Source organism: Microchirus variegatus, assembly GCF_963457635.1.
Source record: "Microchirus variegatus genome assembly, chromosome: 5".
In the NCBI taxonomy this organism is placed as follows: domain Eukaryota; kingdom Metazoa; phylum Chordata; class Actinopteri; order Pleuronectiformes; family Soleidae; genus Microchirus; species Microchirus variegatus.
The window spans coordinates 21,945,656-21,949,209 of record NC_139806.1 but is presented as its reverse complement, the minus strand read 5'-3'; positions in this window follow the sequence as shown (position 1 = coordinate 21,949,209).

Sequence of the window (3,554 nt, the reverse complement as noted above, 5' to 3'; positions counted from 1 at the left end):
TGCATTTGAATGTTTAAATGTTTGGTCTGACTCATCGCAGACGTTTCAGTAAATGCATGCAATAAATCACACGTGTGTTAAAAAAAAAAAAAAACAACCTGGCTTTGGCTTAGCATTGCTCGTTGGCTCAGGTAAATCAGCTATAAATGTGCTGAAATGATGCTGAACACACAATTAAACAGCAACACTGTCGCACGACGGCTTGTCCACCTTCAGAGGACAGTCTTTTCCTACACATCACTGTGGATTCTCGGCTCTCTCTCGCTCTAAACTGCCTCTGCAAATTAAATAAATAAATACGAAATGTTTATTATTCATGTTTATCATCACACCACGTCTGCTGTTTGCTACCAGTTTCATGGATGGACTTGCAGCAATTTAGAGTTGCCACATGAAACCCGGCTTTACCGTCAACAGTGAAACGGATCCCACTTAGTTTCACACACACACACAGACACACTGATGTGCACACGCACACACATATTCAACCGCCCACACAATCGCACCACACACATCAGATCTGAGAAGCGTCGGTCAGATTATCATTTGTGTTCATGTGTTTTCTCACTAAACCACAGGCTCTGGCCTCTTAGACATCATTGTGCACAGTGGAAGGAAAAGAAAATGAGAGTATTACTGCAGTAATCGCCAATCTACTGAGATAATTGCCTCACAATTAATTCCACTCTTATTAAAAACCTACTGCGGGTCTAATCCTCTTTTCTGGGTGCTGAGGTGATAATTTAAAAAAACAAACAAACAAAAAAAAACAGGTGCAAGTCAATCCCCAGCCTGTATATTCCCATCTCAATTCAATGTATCTGAACATTCGTGAATCCACAGGCATGTACTGTATCTGTTTTATACAGCCGATCATTGCGGCTTTGCAAACTTTTGTATTCTATTCATTTTCTCTCCGACTTCCATGAGAACAGAAATGCAGACTAAGCCCAAAAGAAAGAAAGAACCCAAAAGTGCAGGAGATTTAATTCGGTTTCAGACTGATTAGGAGACGCCAGCAAACAATGACAAACATTCTAACTTTTTTATTTGTAAGGTTGGTTTTGCAAATGTGTAGTTTTCTGATATTACTGTTTTTTCATTGTCTTGTTTTTAATATTTGCACGTTTATAATAAGTTCCATTATTATAAAAGCACTTTGTGAAATTTTCCTCAGTGAAAGATGCTGTATTTTTGGTGTTATCACCATTATTATTATTATTGTTATACCCTTTTAACCAGCAAATAAAAACTAATTGAGATTAAAAATCTCTTTTGCAACAGTGTCCTGGCTAAGGCAGGCAGCATTTCATATAGGTTAGGGCAGTGATTCCCAAACTATACATATGTACATATATATGTGTATATGTAACGACGTAACGTAATTTAATTACAAAATTTACGTATCTGTAATCAGTTACATTACTGGGAGAAAATATGTAATTAAATTACAGTTGCTTTTGGAAATTTCAATGATTACAACTTAAGTCACATTTGAAAAACAAATCGCCACAAAAGCTCGGATTTATCAGTTTTTCTTCCCCATGGATTCATGTTTGTTTTTAGTTTTTTTCAAATCAACATCCTCCTTCCAAAACTGATGCTTGTGATTGGCTCTCTCTGGTCATGGGCTATTCAACTCAACCGACAAACCGTACGGCGGCAGTCAGACTCAGCAGCGATAATGTCGGCAGCGCACAAGATGTTCCTGGGCTGGAAATACAAAAAACACTTCATACAGACAGACCAGAACTTGGTCCCGACCAGTTTAATCATAACATTGGCTATAAAAGCACAGCTGTTTCACTATTTAACTCATTTACAGCTGGCTTCACCAAAGTCCAGTGGAGCTGGATCAGAACGGAGCATTTGTACGGAGGGAGAGATCGTGCTGATCCGCTGCTGTTTACTTTCTCTGTGAGCGTGTTCGCCTACAGATGTTCAGCTGCTCAGCGTCAGGAGGTCATTTATTAGGCTATAGACTATTTACCTTTATATACAGTCACCACTGAAAGAAGTTGTGCGCTCGCAGCAGGACAGATAATTTAACTTAATGTGGCCATGAATAAATTAATGGTTTCGCCTGTTATGTGTTAAACACAAGTCTTGAGTAGGTCTACTCTGTTTTCTCACATTTAAATTATTTCCAGGTTATTATTCCTTGACAATGTCTTGTTACAGTTCAGTATCAGCCTTGGACCGCAGATAGGTTTTCTGACATCACAATGCAACCCATTGATAGGTTGTGGTCATTAACAAATCAAATACAAGAGTAGGCTGGCACATGTGAGTGCTTGGGAGCACCCACAGAATCGGCGCCTATGCTCCCATTGTCCATTTCAGTATTTCTAAGATATTTCTTTATTCTTAGACATGGGATTCCCTTTCGTGATTCGTCATTTCTATGGACACGGAAGTGACGTCACATAAAATTCAGTTTACGGCACATAGTACTGTCGTAATTCAGCTCTGAGAGTGACACTTAAGATTCAGTCCTACACTTCGCTGAAAGTGTGAGTAAGACGCTTGATAACTAACTTTTAAGTGCAGCTTTCAGCGAAGAATTTTCTACTCTTAACAGGGTTCTTAGGAGTAATTCTAAGACGCTTGATGAATTTTTCTGACAAGTATACATATATATATATAACTGTTTATATACGGTTTATAAAGTTACCTAAAAACAAAAGAGAATCTTAAAAAAAAAAAAAAAAACTTTTTCTTATCTGAAACTCAGTGAGAGAAAGTTTGGAGCTGATGTGGGCAGAAAAAAACATGTTGCCTTCACACCTTCAAACTGATATTGCAAACAATTGTTTCCTAATTACTGAGCTGAACAGAAATGCTTGTAGCCTAATTGAGAACCGACCAGCCTCTGCAAGGAGGCTTTTCAAAATAAAACAGCGCTGTCCAAGATATGATTATAACTGCAGCTGTAAACCACATTCAGCTGGACTGGCAGCTGAGAATGACCAGAGTAAATGGCTTGACCCTGTATTCACCACAGTTTAATAACAGTGCCACATTTCACTATAGAGAGTTTCCAATAAAAAGCAAAATATCCCACACACTGTCCCACATAGTGTTTTGGAAAATATATTCAGACCTCAGACATGAAACAAAACTAACCACAGGTCACGGCTGTTCAGTAAAAAGAGGTTTACAGTTTAAAGAGCAGCCAGTACACAGCAGCATGTTATTTTGTCCAGGAACATGACAACATCACATTTTTAAATAATTCTTTAAAGGGAGACAATTTATGTAGGAGGCTGTTGCTCAGGAGCCACAGAAGGTTTTCTCCTAACACCTACATAGAAGGTCAGTTGGTCCATCCTGGATACTGAACCCCAAATTGCCCTTGACAGCCGGACTGTCAGTTTGAATGATGGGCAACAGAAAAGCCCTGAATAAATTTGCAATGTGTAAACACATGGGTGAATGTGACCTATAGTATAAGGCACACTGAGAGGTGAGAGGTGGTCAAGACTCGCAAAGTGCTGTATAAATGCAGTCCATTTGGCATTTAATTTCCTTCTCTGGCACATATTTATTTCTTG